Genomic DNA, 14,350 nt, shown 5'->3' with positions numbered 1-14,350 from the left:
TTTTGCATAAGTCAAGTCATCTGACTTTCAAGCATACTTTGAAAAAAAGAGAGAAAAGTCCACCAGACTATTATATACCCTGTGGAGAAAAATCTGCTGAAACTGCAAAAGCATGGAGCATAGAGTGTGTCATTGGTCTCCTTCGTTCTCGGACAAATGGGGAAACTATCAGTGTTGGGCATAGTTTGCTTGGACATGTGCTTTACCTAGACGTAATCCTTCTAGTACTAACAAATTGAACTTGCTATCCAAGCAATGACAATTCCAGTAGACAATGTGTGTTACATTCAAGATTACTATCTCATACATTGTATTATACTAGACATAAGATTAAGTGCTCTGTAACGTGCATATTACAGCCTTTTTTTTTTTACTTCCTCTTGTGTTTTGTTTGATGTAAAGTAGAGATGAACAAATCCAGATAATGATTTTAGAGTTGATGTATTGCACATGTACGTGGCTGGAAGAAGAAGCAAGAAAAAATTGGACCTAGAAATAAAGGACAAATTTTGGGCAGAGAGGAATAACTTCCTTACTGATGTGTTTCATTCTTCACTTGAAGTTGTCACATCAAAAAGCTCAACTTGAAATTAAGGGCTTGTTGAGTAAATTATTGGGTGAAATTCTATATCCTGTATTATTCCAGACATCCAACTAGATGGTTGTATTGAGATCATCATAGTCTAAGCCCTTCTGTTCTTTAAGATCTGTGAACAGTGAAGATTGCTGGCATATGTTTTCACGTACCATGCTGTGTTTTCTTAAGTGGTGTGCCCCAGTGAGAAGCAGCACTCTAAAGGTTGCTTAATAATACCCGGTATTCCTTTAAAGTAGGCAAATTCTGCTTGGTTTAGCTCCAGCAGGTTTTTTTTTCTGTAGGTTCCCAATGGAGAGTTTCCCTGGCCCAGACGTACTCTGTGTTTGGTGTGCATGTGCCAGACGCGTAATCACATCTTCCTTTCCCCGCTGATCCATTAAAGAGTCACTTTGGTGGTGCACTTAGGGATGTGTGTTACCAGCTGAAAGAATCCCCTATCGTTCTTACGCATGTGAGGATGAAGACTCTTCATTCAGTGTTTCATCCAGAACTGTATGTTAAAAAAAAAGGCCTGATTATTTCCTTTCAAAAATGAGCACCTGTTTTTGCAAACCCTTACTGAGAAGTGTTTGCTCCATGGGTTCCTGTCCTCTCCTTTATTCTATGGGCAGCAGCCCACAGAAATTGGTTAACTGGTTTCCACCAGTTTCATAGAAATCTTCTCTATGCCTTGAGAGAGGCCCAGGGCCAGAAAGGTGTTGAAGGGGGGTTGCAGCTCTCCTAGTCACCTCTCTTGCGGGCCAGCAGAGCTGTGCTGAGGGCATGCAGTGGAGGCTGCAGCCCTGGCACTGAGTTTGTACGTGTGCATGGAGGTATCCGCTGGGGTCCTGCCAGTGTCTTGATCACACCCATGTGGGACAGTGCTTGCGTTAATGAGCCCCATGCTGTCTTCCACAGAAACCCAGGGTAGAATAAGGCATGTCCACTTCAAGGGCATTTATTTTATCTCTTCAAATGATGCACTTTTCAGTACCATTTTTCTATAGAACATTCTATAGAACAATCAGGAAGGCATTTTTAGAGGTATTGAATTCACCCTGCTTTTTTAATTATGTTTGCTTTTTAACATGTGGCATTTTATAAACCTAACTGGAGGTATAAATCATAGGGTTATTTTATAAAGTGCTTCCTTATAGACTGTTTTCTTAGTAGAGTCTATAATTAAATGTCAGGGTGCAGGCTTTTGATTTTGAGTGGTTTTTGATTCTCCAAAATTTCTCATCCAAAGTTACTCTTATCCAGGGAAAATCAACAATACCATTTTTTTCCCCTGTGGTGAATTAGTTTATGTAAATGATTTTGCACAACTTCAGTGAATGTCTCTGAAACACAGATGGATTGCAGGAAACCAAGCTGAAAATGCATCTATTTTTGTTTGACATGAAGTAATTGGACATATTGAAATGGGACATTTGGATTTGCTGAACTGGAATCTCCCAAAATTATAATTTCAAAGTGTCTGGTTTTGTCTGGTTACTTTGTATCTAACAAAAATGCCTTTCATTTTTAACCTGCTTTGAAGCCTTATGTAATCATAATGTCTGTCTCTTGCTCTTCTCTCCCCACCCTTGTTGAACCCCCATGGCCAGTTTCTGATGCATTTTAAAGAGAGATAAGCATCTCAAAAAATCTATAATTTCATACAAGTTTCATAGAAGTTGTCAGGTGAGTGTAAAAGAATGGTTCCAATTATTAGGGGGAAGGCTCAAACAGGAATTTAACAGTTACCTGTTACATTTGGTGTGATCATGGCTAGGTACATCCTTACCTCTGAACCAGCTTAATTTGTGGCTCTTGCTCGGGAGGACATTAGTAGATGTGAAGGGTAGCTGGGGGTACTGTGAGGTGAGATGAGAGGGGATATAGGTGGGTTTAGCTGGGCAAACGGTGGGAGAGGGAGTATGTAAATTTGACAAAAATCAGGAATAGGAATGGGGATAGGAAATGAGACTGTCATTTCTGTTGTTCTTCATAACCACAACTTGTTTTATGGTGACACTGCCAATCTGAAACTCAGTGAAAAGTTTCATTCTTTGTTATATTTCCATGTTTTGATATAGCTGAGAATGAAAGCCTACAGCAAGCACCAACATTTTCCACAAAGCAAGCATTCCACTTCCAGAACTGAGTTGCAATCACAGACTTTGCACGGTTCAGAGTATATATATTTGTCCAATACAAGTACTGACAATAAGACTTTAAAAACTCTGATGCCATTATTCTGGCCTCTTGGCACTTCAAAGTTATATACAGACGTCAGAAGAACTGCTTTTTGCAAATTTGGGTGGCAGTTGCACTCCTTGGCAAGTCAGGTTTCAGAGAAAAGAGCTGTTCTTACTGTCACTCCTCATTTTAGTGTTTGATACCAGCCATGAGCCAAATTTAAAAGATTATTATGAAAATAGATAATGTGAGGTGGGAAGAATGAAAGATACCAGAAAGTTACCTGATCTTTTTAATACTTCCAACTATTTCAAGTTGATTTATAACCTTTTTTTATCTCAAAAAGTTTAGCTATCAGCAGATTTACTGTGTAAACCATTGCTTTATCTTCTTTGTTTTTCTTTCTCACTGTCACAGTTCGACATAATGAGATGCAAGTTACCCTTTTATCTTGTTCTTACTTCTAAGTTAGCAAAAAATGAATGTGGTAAAAGTTTTGTTAGCAACTTGTTAATCTTTAATGAGTGTAAAGGATGATGCTATCTACTGTTTACAGTTTAAAGAAAATGGTCTAAGGAGTGTCTTCCAGTGATCAGATCAAATATAAATAATAGCGATGCTGCAGAATTTGGCAGAGTGAATATACATATGTATGCGATTACCTAATTATATACGATCATGTGGGTATATTTACATCATGGTAATAATGTTCTTTTTAAGTTTTAATCTCAAGTATATTATCCTTTAAGATTTCACCAGTAATATAAGAAATTGGAAACAGTGCTGACTTTAGAAAGTTTTAATTTCTTTTTTCTTATAGATAATATCTGTTTGTAATGTAGAAATCATACAAGTACAGCACAGTTCACTAGGCAAATTAGCTTAGCAATCTTAGTTTAGTCCAAGTTGGACCACACATTATTTGGCACAATTGAGTGGCCTATCTTTGAGAAGAGGTTTTTATTATTTGAGTGGACCGAACTGTAGGCTTAGAACAATGAGAAACCCTTGTACTGTATCCCACCTGCTTTCAATTGCACTGCTTTTATAAGCATTGGATTTACAGCTAAAAAGTCTCCTAGACTTTCTTTCATATTGTGTATTGATGAAAGGACACACACTTCTGCCTTTTGCATACTGTATTTGTGTAGGCAGAAAAAAGTTGTGTAAGTTTTATAGAAACATTGTTAAAAATATTAGTGTGTACATTAAACAGTCAGATAATGCTTTTCAGAAAACAAATGTGAGATATTTTATGTTCAATAGACAGGTCGTTTTGTTATGTTGTGTATTGGTCTTGTGCCTTGCCGGTTGAACAAAACTTACTTTTAAGGGGAAATGCCCTTTTCTTTGTCCAATCTTAATGACTGCTAGGTAAAATGTTGTCTTCTGTTGGGGTGTAAGTCTTAAATTATGCATTCACTTCCTGTGAATTCTAATGTTAGGAAGGATTACATTCATATTAAGAAAGAAGTCATTCCAGTCCATGGAAAGAGTTATTTGTGTTGAAAGAATATGATAGAATAGACTGGCAGTGATGAGCTTACCCTTCTCAGGGTCTTCAGAAATGGGCTCGGTTACCAGTTGGAAAGTACTAGCTCAAAGATAAGATTTAGTGAAAGCACGAAAGAAATCCTTGATCTGGTATGTCTTGATACTCTGTTCAGAGATATTGAGCGTGGAGACTTCAATTTTCAGACTGTGATTGCAATAAAAGGATGAGATTATTAAACTATGGCCTTGAAGTTGACTCATGGGTTGAAGAGGAGCTATTGAATCGCATTTAAAGAGAGATGAAAGAGACTGTGTTCCACATGCAGTTCTGTCTTGGACCTAAAGTTACAATGCACAGGGCATTTTAGATGGCTTTACCTTGAGCTGAGGTTAAATAAATAAACTGTGAAGTTAAGTGCAGTTATCAAATACTCAGTCAAACAAAAAATAAGGCCGCCTTTTTCATATAGTCTTGGCCTTCTCAAAGGTGCCAGAGGAGGAACTTCAGTATTAAGGGTGTTGAAAATAGCTAGTAAAGCAGAAGCCAATGCTAATAAACAGTTTTGGAAGTACTGTGAGTGGTTTAAGCATAGTCTGGATTATTGTTATTACTGTGTTAAATCACAGCAATCAAATAGCCAAGCATCGCTTTGACTGATTAAGTGGAATGGCGGTCAATGAAAAACCTTCAGGCTGTATTGCAGACATAGGGATGGGTGTGGTTGTGGTCAGCTCGCCCAAACATTACATTGGATGCTGTTGCAGATACAGAGCAGGGTGTTACATGATATTTTCAGAATCTGGCAGATTTTAGTTTGGTTTGGATATTTTTTATGTACCTTGGCAGGCATGCATATCCCTGCAGCCATACAGCAATCTGCATTAATGGCTGAAGTAACACCTACTGGTGAGGCAGAGTCAATCAGTAACAGGCTGCTGTTGACTCATTACTTCATTTGAACCATAATCCCATTGAGCTTTGTGGGTCACTTCTTGCTCCCACCCTGAAGCCCAATGCTAGTTCCTGTCATTACTTGAATACCCATTGATGAAGAGAGTAGATTATGTGCTTTGTGGACAAACGAGCACATGCCTTTAAGGAAGATATGGTAGAGCCTTGTATTATTTCCATCAGCTAATTAAGTTAATTAAAATTATTAATTCACATTTACAAAAGTATCCACCCCAAGTTTTAGATAGATTGCACTAACCATAGAATCGTTAAGGTTGGAAAAGACCTTTAAGATTATTGAGTCCAACCGTAGAGCTCAGTGTCTCATCGAGTACAATCCAGAGCTCAGTGTGTCAAAATGACACAGAAGGAGATCTCACAAAGATAAGTGATTTATTTCAAACTGTATTTGGACTTTATGATCCTCCTTATATATTTCTGTTTCTCCTGGAAGAGTCTGGGAAAACACGTGACTCTTGAAATGTGCCAGATAAGGGTATTGTCATGTGAAGGTGGCATCATATGCCAGATAAAGGGATTTCTAGATCAGATTTAAGAGACAGAATAAAGGAAGAGAACATTTCAATCATGGAATTTGGAAGATAAAGAAGTATTAGAAGCATTTCTAGGAAGTCATTCAAAACAGTCTTGGCTTGAACGGGAAGTGGTGTTGCAGCATCTCTGAAGATAGGTATCTTGATATGATTCATTTAGTTTTACAAACTTGAAGTCATTTAAATTGTCATCCCATGCATGATGTGTGATAGATATGAGAATGGTTCATTCTTTTTTAAATCTGTAACTTGTTAGAATGACTAGCTATTCTTTTCCAAGCTACTGTACAGGGACTCAGTCTGGTAACGCATATGGAATCCTTCATGCAAATAGTATTTCTGACAGCACAACTTGAATTTTTCTGTGTGGGTGGAGGAGAACTGGCCATGTTAAGTGTGAGCCAGGAGACTACTCCACCATACTTAAAGGAACTGTCTGTCTTGAGCTACTTGGTAGTCTTTACTGCAACCTATTAAATGAGATGCTGATACCTGGACCTATTTCAAAAGTACTTCTGTTTTACTGCCTTCCAAAAGGCATGAGAAAAGGGAGGTGCTACTTTAAATAGTGTATTTGAAACTTCATTACACATTGCTTTTGTTGTTCATATACTTTACTCTTTTCTTGTTCATCATCTGTAGTTTAAAGTAATTCTGGTAAAACTACAGTTTGATCCTCTACTTTTCATCTTCACACACCATCGAATGAGTGGTTTTCACACTTTCACAATCATGTATTTCTGCTGGCCCATTTCCTGCAGATGATCATATCTTTGCACTTTTAGCTGAAAATACTGTAACGATGGTGTTTGTTTTCCTGTTTAATGTGGTTTCATGGGCTGCACACCGTGACTTCATGGATGACAGATTGGAAAACACTCTTACACACCATTCCAAGTAAGGGTTAAAAGTAAAAATGATCTATACCTTAACTCACAGCTCCTTTCAAAACATCTTATATATGATAATATATTGCCTTTCTTCCAACAAAATCCCTGGTTGCAGCAACAAGACCTCTAAACTGCAAACGCGCTGGGAGAGAAGCAATAGCATCCACCCTGCTGCAGGCTCCTAGCAGAAGCAGATAATGGACAGGCACAGTGGGACTGTGTCTACATTTTGACAAATCTCCATCTACTGTATTTAGATTTCACTTTTGCTGCAACAGAATCTCTCTCAATAACCTATCTCTCTTTACATTTTTGCCCAGACTATCACCTTGAGAGGCTCCAGTGGAGCTTTTGGAGCTCTACATGAACTCTGATGTAAAACTCTCCTGCAGTGAGAGATCAGAAATGCCATGTGTAAAAGCAGAGACTCCTCTGAGAACACTTTGGAGACAGCAAAGCATGTTTCCTAAGAAAGTTTTAAATAAAATTGTATTGAGTTAAATGTAATATATGATTAGGTATTTCCTTGGGTGATGTCACCAGGTTATTTTTAGACTTAAAACCTCCCACAAAAAACCCGTACCGACATTACTTGCAAGTCATGTGCACAACAAAATACAAAAGTTTTTTTAAAAAATTCATTTATCTTTGTTGCTGAATGAGTATTGTTCATTAGCAATTTATATTTCATTCAGAACATGAATTTTTAAATTTTATTTTGTTTCATCACGGTTCTTTTGCACTAGAGTTTGAGATCATTAGCAAAATCAAGGAGGGAGAGAGGAAGAGAAAAGGAAACAATTATACACAAAACCACTGTCATGTTTCAAAGATTTTTTCCAAAATTAATATTCTAGCAAGGTTAAATTTGAAATAACATTGAAATGCATAAATGCACTGATATCACCACTTCTGGAGTATAGGTTGAAATAATGTGTTATAGCATCAGAGACTTCTGGGGCATTATTCAGGACAGCTTTTAAGGCTGTACGTAGATTCTTTGTTAAGACAGTATGTGCACGTACCCAACTTATGTCATCGCACGTGTATGATGCATTCAGTTCCACTGATCTCAATTAATCATATGCTTAAGTGATTGGAGACAGTTTTCTGAACTGGAATTGGAGCTGAATAAGTATCATGCACAAGTAGTTGGCTTCTCCCTGAACTAGTAAAACTGAGTCTTAAAGCTCTGCTCTATAAGCTTTTAAGTAGGAGCAGATTTATGTTGTTTCACTGACTTCAGGGGGGCTTGTGAAAACCTGTATGCCCACCTTCTTGGGGAGGCATACGTTATTGCTCAAATAAAGACAGATAATGGTGGCCTAGATACTGTCTTCAAGCACAGGCCTGTGGACCTTGCATGCATCAAGTATGGAAGAACAGCATTAAGCTGAAGCACAGTATAAAGGAGCCTGTGAGGTTCCTCTGTCAGGTAGGTTACCTTCAAGCACGACTGAACTGTGCTTAGGCTGTCTCAGGGACAAAAGGCAGAGTAGAAGCAAAGCAGCTCCAAAGACAGCTCTTTCTCCACTGTATATAAACAACTGCGAAGCCTGGGAAACCTGACTTTCATACTTCGAGAGATTATTTGCTTGCATTAATTGATAAAATTATGCTACTCAAATTAGAATAGAAAGAGAAAATCAGCAGTTTAAAAAACATACAGTATGAATATTAGGCTCTACTTCTGCAAGCGTTTACATGATTGAGAATTCCTGTAGGGCTCCTTAAGTTCAGTGGAGTTACTTAGGCATAAACCACAGCAAGTGTTCACAGTACCTGACCTTAAATCAAAGATCTTTTTTTTTAATCTATTTGAGGCATACCCTTAAACTGTGTTGGGATTTGGCATTTTGTTGCTAAATGTGCTAACCTGCTGATGGTATTTAAACTTCTTCCAAACTTGGAAAGAACTGTAAAGTGATTGATAAATTGAAACATCACACAACAAAGGATCTCCTTCTCACTTTTTTCTAGAAGTTGTTTACTTTATTAGATTTTTCCTTTTTTTATTATTTTTTTTATTTAGCATGTCTGTCTCTGCTTTCTTTGCTTTGTTCAGGCGCTTAGCTTATTAGTCAATGAGGAAATGATCCTAACACCAGAATGAAATAATTTGTTCTTCCTCCCATTGTTAATGTCCAGTTCAGTAAGAAGTGTATGATCTAGGACAGTCAGTTGTGTTGCACTATAATTAAACCAGCTCGTTTACATGACAAATTTATTTTGAGCAGTGTCCTTGTAGAAAACAGTAATTTGAACATAACCCGCATTTGTTGTGGGAATTCCAGAGCAGTGACACCTCCTGAAAATTTGTAATACCGAGTTGCCTGTCCATAAAAGTTGAGTATGTTTTCCTAAAGTCACAAAAAATCATAGAATCAGAGAATGATGAAAGCTATATTGCTCCCCTGCAGTCTGACTATACTTAGTTTTTATTGCTTCCTGAGCCCATGAGAAAATCCATAATACATTTAAAACTGATGCAGGCATGTTGCCTTCCCCTACTCTTTTCTGGAGGTGCTAAAAGGCTCGGTCCTGCAAAGTGCTGCTCTCCCTCTGGTTCTGCTATTTTGGTGTGAGGTTGGAGAGCCCAGATCTTTCTAGTCGTCATTCAGAAATGCACAGATTTGGACCTTAAGGAATTCTTAACTGGATCATTAAATCTAAGTAGCTTTACAATTTTTGTTTTAAGTACTAAAATTGCCATTACAGCTACTAAGGTCAAGATATGCCTGGAAATATCTAGAGGTGTAGCAGGGGGTAACTCTACTTCCATCTATATGAGACAAGACTGATGTCAGTGGAGAAACTGTGGAAATAAGGAGCATTACATTACAGATCTTCGGTATAGAAAGATACTAAGTTTAGAAAACATACCAGATAAAAAATATTAATTGCTATTACATTGCTCCTTTATCCCCCCAAAAACATACTTCGCATTTGCAAAGATATGGTTAATAAATTTTTAAAAAATATAAAAAAAAATAGCCCAACCAAAACAAAAAAAATGAACCAGGTACAGCTCTTTGGTGAGCAATAGAAAGCAGCTATCTGTCCATTTAGAAGAAATTTCATCTGTTACTTTAATACAGGCTCTTTTTATTTTGTTCTTTTGCTTTTAAGGCGACACTGAGACTTATCAAAAGATTGCATTTGGAAAAAAAACCCTGTGAGCATTTTTCTCATATACTGTAGCTTAAAAGGAATGTGTGAGATTCAAGATGGGAAAGTATTACATAAGTATTCTTTTTCCTTTGGGTTTGTTTTTTTTTTTTTAAAAAAACCACATTTTTCCTCAAACCTGCCTCTCTACCAATGTCTTTTCCCCACAAGACTCCAAAGGAAAAATGACATCAAATGGTAAAATCCTGTTGTATGTTATTTCCAGAAGAATCTGTGGAAATCTTGAATATGATTTTATCATTTGCACTGTAAAGTTCCATTGTTAAAAGGAGCAACACATTGAAGAGTATTCAGTTGCTGAATACTTGATGGTAAGCAAAAGCTGATGTTTCTGTGAATATTACAAAGCACTTAGGAATTTGTAGCACCTCAGATCTGTTGTATGATAATAGGAGTTAGAAATGGAAAACTCCTGTTATATCAGCTTGACCATCTCCCTGACACCAACAGATTGTTGTCTTCATTGTGGTACTAATTTGCAAATGTCATAAGCCATGTGGTTTCCACCGCTTCCCTTGGGAGAATCCATGGCATTAAAGCAGCCTTGAATATTCCTTTCCTTGACTTCATCTTCTTGATCCTCTTTTATATCTCTTCATTGCACTAAATTCCTGATGTTGCTTTGCCTTTGGCTATTCTATTTCCCTCTTTCTCCCCTCTCGTGTTTTCCACAAAATCACACATTATTTACGCTGTTTCTTTTGGAATGTCTTCTATTTTGTTGTATCTTTCTGGTGCTGAGGATCCATGGGCTTATGTGTACCGTAGGCTATAAAGAAAATGTTGGAAATATCTACTGGAGAAACTGATGTTTATGTATGAAGGTACTAAGTTGGTTTGTGGCCATACAAAGTTAAACTTGCATAAGAAGCACAGCATGGGCCCTATATGCAAGTTTATATCAGACCCATTATTCACAAAAAGTAGGGGGGAGGTTCCCTAGAAATCTAATATACTTTTTATTCTATTTACTGAAGCTGGTGTTGGATAAAGCCACCTATAATTTGTATGCATGTATTGTAGCTAAATTTGTTGAAAGCTTCATTCTGACAATTATGTCATGCATATTAAAAGGATAACTGCAGTATTTTGGCTTAAGATAGAGGTACACACTAACAAGAGTAGAGCTCTGTGAATAACTGGGGGGGTTTTTAAGTCTCTGACTTGAAGCAAAAAAATGTAGAAAATTTGTTAGTTTGGAACAATCTCCAGTGATTGGTTCAGGTTTCTCTTTTTCTCCTCAAATTAAGTATTTTGCTTAGACTTTGTGTCTGCTAGCTTTTTTTTTTAATGTATTCAAGAAAGTTTTTTTGCAATAGTTCAATGTCAAATGAAAATTCAAAATATTTTAAAAATATCAAAAATGCTGTAATTTACTTTTTTTTATAGCCAAATTGATCTGACAAATTCAGCTGAAATTTGACCGATGGTTTGTTTGACCTGCATTTGCAATTTTCTAAGGAAAATCATCTCGGCTGAAAAGTTTGCTCAGCATTAGCTAGTTATGTAGTTAGTTGCGGAATGTTCGAAGTTATACTAACAGGGAGGTTGTAAGTCATCAGCTGTCAATTACAAGCTGCAGCCAACCTATAGGAGTAGAAGTTGACTGCAATATATATATCATATCGGCGAAGGATCTTAGATCTTCCTGTGGGCAGACACTGGGTGGCTGTCTCCAGGAGTAGGATTCACTGCCATTCATATGAAAATGGTGGAAAATCTTGCCCTAAAGCTAACCTACCCCTGGAGTTTTGCCTATCTGTCATGGTGATTGCTTGTCTGGGAAGATAAAGGATTTGTTAACAGTCAGCTGGCTGGCCTGTCTGTCTGGGAAGTCAACAAAACAGCACACCGAATCAAGAAGGCAAAAGACTGATTACTATGGCATTACTTCTCCCCAGGAGGATACATCTATGCAAAAAAGACTCTGTTTTTAATATATTATCATCTGTCTAATCGCAAAGTACATGGCCCAAATATATATCTCTATATATGTCTTTTCCTCTGACAGCAAATTATTAAAGAGCCAACATTTCTGAAAAGCTTAATAGGATTTTGGGTTGCAGTGAATGGGAAGCTATAAGCATGACAAAGAATAAACTGCAGTATTGACACTTATGTGGCCATAATTAGTTACGTTTTACATTTGTATTGTGCATATTTGCCTTAGAAGCCGCTGAATTAATATACTGTCCTAACAAAGGCTGTCAGCTAATTAGAAAGAAGGGAGGTTTGGCCACTGAAAAGCAAACTTGTTTTTTTAGGGATTTACTTCCTGGCAACAGATATCTGTTCCAGCTGAAATATGTCATTTGTGACTACTTCCTGTGATCATTTCTAAAACAAAACAACCATTTCTCAAAAAAATTGCAAGCTTTCCTAGAAAAATATCCAAGATTTGATAGGTGATTGTGATAAGCCAGGTATCTGGAGAAAATAGGCATTATTCATTCAAAATTTTGGCTTGCCACAGTAATGATCAATTACTTCATTGACATGTCTTCAAATTTGGCAACTTTATATTAGAAACATTTCACATGTCTTGGTCATTTTCCAAACATGAAGCAGAAGAGAGACCTAAATAAAGTATAGAAACTGAAACGTTATAAATGTCGGAGTCTGAACCCCACTGTTTACAGGTTGAGTACTTAATAATCCCAGGAACTGTGAACTGGTGCACACCTCCTTACTTTATCCATAACAGATGGGCAGTAATTCAGTCTACTTGTTCATTCCTTGGACCCATTGGTGGCAGCTCAAATGCTTTTTAGGTGTTGGGGTACTCAACAGAAAATTTTGCAGTAGTGATGTGTCTGGCTACGTGTGTGTATGTGTACACCATATAATGTAATGAAGGTTGAAGACAACAGTATTATTCAAACAAGCGCAGCATAAGTTATTAAGTATAAAATTAATGATAGGGATATTTAGTTGCTGTACTTTGGAAAACAAACAAAACAAAGAAATTGCCTTGGAAGGGACACTAACTTTCCCTAATGCATCCCGTTTCAGAGTTGGCCTGAGTTGCAACAGGCCCATGTCTGCAGTCTTCATTGAGGATGTGAATTGAGTCCTCATTGAGGACACAGGGACATGAATGCACAAGAACTTTGTATGGTGTTTAAAAGTCAATTAAAAAAAAATATGTGGACACATGTTAAGTGTTGCCTTTGTCGTTGTTACATCATTATCTCCATTGTGTTACACTGCTATTACATATCACTGTTAAGTCTGAATGACAAAAGAAGGTTTTAGCGAGGTTTTTTAAGTTTTGTGGGAATAGACCTTGCTGTCCCCAAGGTAAAAGCTGCCCCTTCTATCCTCTACTATTCTGTGGCCATTTGGAAACTTAACTACCAATAGCTTCATGTAGGTTGGACATGTCATGTTAGTTGCAGTTAGTAGGGGGCTTATTTAAAAGTCATGGAAACTGCTGTTTCACATTGTCCGTCCTGTGATGTATATGCTCCCATAGGACAAAGAAGTGTTCACTGAATGAAGTCTTTTCTCTCAGTCACACTACTTCCTAAACAAAAAGCAAATTTATTTGATTTACACAATTCTTTAATGAACAAGTCAGTCTGTGCTTCCCACTCATTCAGCCACCATCACTCCCCTTCCAGACACAAAACTTGGAGAATTTTTATATTTTGTATGCAGTGATTGTTGACTCACTGGTGACTTGGGAGGCAATGGTAAAGCTCACTCTCAGTTTATTATTCCATAAAAAGTGATACAGAACGATGATCAAGTCCAGTTTCTCCCGTTAAAGCAGTGTAGGAAGGTTTGTAGCTTGTCCATCACAGCAATCATCTGCACTGCATTAGAGCCGATGATTTTACACTAAAGTCTTTTGCACTCCAACTGACCTGTGTCAGTTTGCTTGGGATAAGCAAGATATTGTTACTTTCTTAAACTTTCTGAAAACTCCTTTGGACTGTGTTCACGGAATAAAGATGAAATACTAATAAAAAGGAAGGTCTATATATTTCCTCAAGCAGTTTATGATAAAGAAAATTACTAGCAGTGAATAGATGGGAGTTCTTAAAAAGAAATTATCTTTGATTTTCAGAAATGTGACCTGAAGGTGCTGGGAAAAATCTGTAATCTTTTGTTAACAAAAAAAAGCACACAGATCTATTAACTTTGGTCATTCAGAACATTTAGGTTTGGATCCAAAATTTTATGAAAAACAGTTACTTTAAAGCTGTAGTGGACTAAAGCTGGTTTATGTCAGGTCTAGAAATAGCAACGTTAACCATCAGGCGATGAGATGGGGTGGTTTTTTCCTCTTTTAGGTGGGAATAGCTGGAGAAAGGGGTGCCTCCCTTCTCTAACTTAATCTGAACTCAAAATAACTTTTGTTGTCTTGTTATAACAGCCCTTTTTCTGAGTCACTGTATGAAAAAGAGACTGGGAAGCATTGAATATTGTAGATCAAACACTTCAAAGCCAACTTTGACTTAGTTTTATACATGCTTCAGAGTAGACTAATGCACAATAGTATCCA

At 37.2% G+C, this 14,350-nt stretch overlaps 1 protein-coding gene across 3 annotated transcripts in view; it reads left to right on the top strand.

Moving 5' to 3' along the window:
- BBS9 (Bardet-Biedl syndrome 9) overlaps positions 1–14,350 on the top strand; it is a 318,286-nt gene that overhangs the window by 296,589 nt on the left and 7,347 nt on the right. The gene's annotated exons all lie outside the window — the stretch shown is intronic.

This window comes from Phalacrocorax aristotelis, chromosome 2, assembly GCF_949628215.1.
Source record: "Phalacrocorax aristotelis chromosome 2, bGulAri2.1, whole genome shotgun sequence".
NCBI lineage: Eukaryota > Metazoa > Chordata > Aves > Suliformes > Phalacrocoracidae > Phalacrocorax > Phalacrocorax aristotelis.
This window is presented reverse-complemented; position numbering and strand designations above follow the sequence as displayed.